This window comes from Penaeus monodon, chromosome 15 (assembly GCF_015228065.2).
Source record: "Penaeus monodon isolate SGIC_2016 chromosome 15, NSTDA_Pmon_1, whole genome shotgun sequence".
Taxonomy (NCBI): domain Eukaryota; kingdom Metazoa; phylum Arthropoda; class Malacostraca; order Decapoda; family Penaeidae; genus Penaeus; species Penaeus monodon.
In genome coordinates, this window is record NC_051400.1 from 721,506 (window position 1) to 721,793 (window position 288).

The following is a 288-nucleotide window of genomic DNA, read 5'->3' on the forward strand; positions in this document are numbered from 1 at the left end:
TATTTCGCTCTTTCACAGCTTCTCACTTTCTCTATGTTAATCTCTTTCTATCACTTTCTCCTCGCTTATTCTTCTCTCCCCTTTCTTTATCCATTATTTTTTTTCTCCTGTTTATTTCTTCCCCTTAATACCTCTCCGTCTCCGTTTCCTCTCCCCTTCCCCTTCACAGCTCTCCCTAGTTGCCCCGTCAGCGCCCTTGTTCGTAGCTCGTGTTCTAATAACACCTATTGTTCCGTCAGTCACTGTGAATATTGCTAAGGCCACCTTTAATCGCTGTTTCATTTGTTC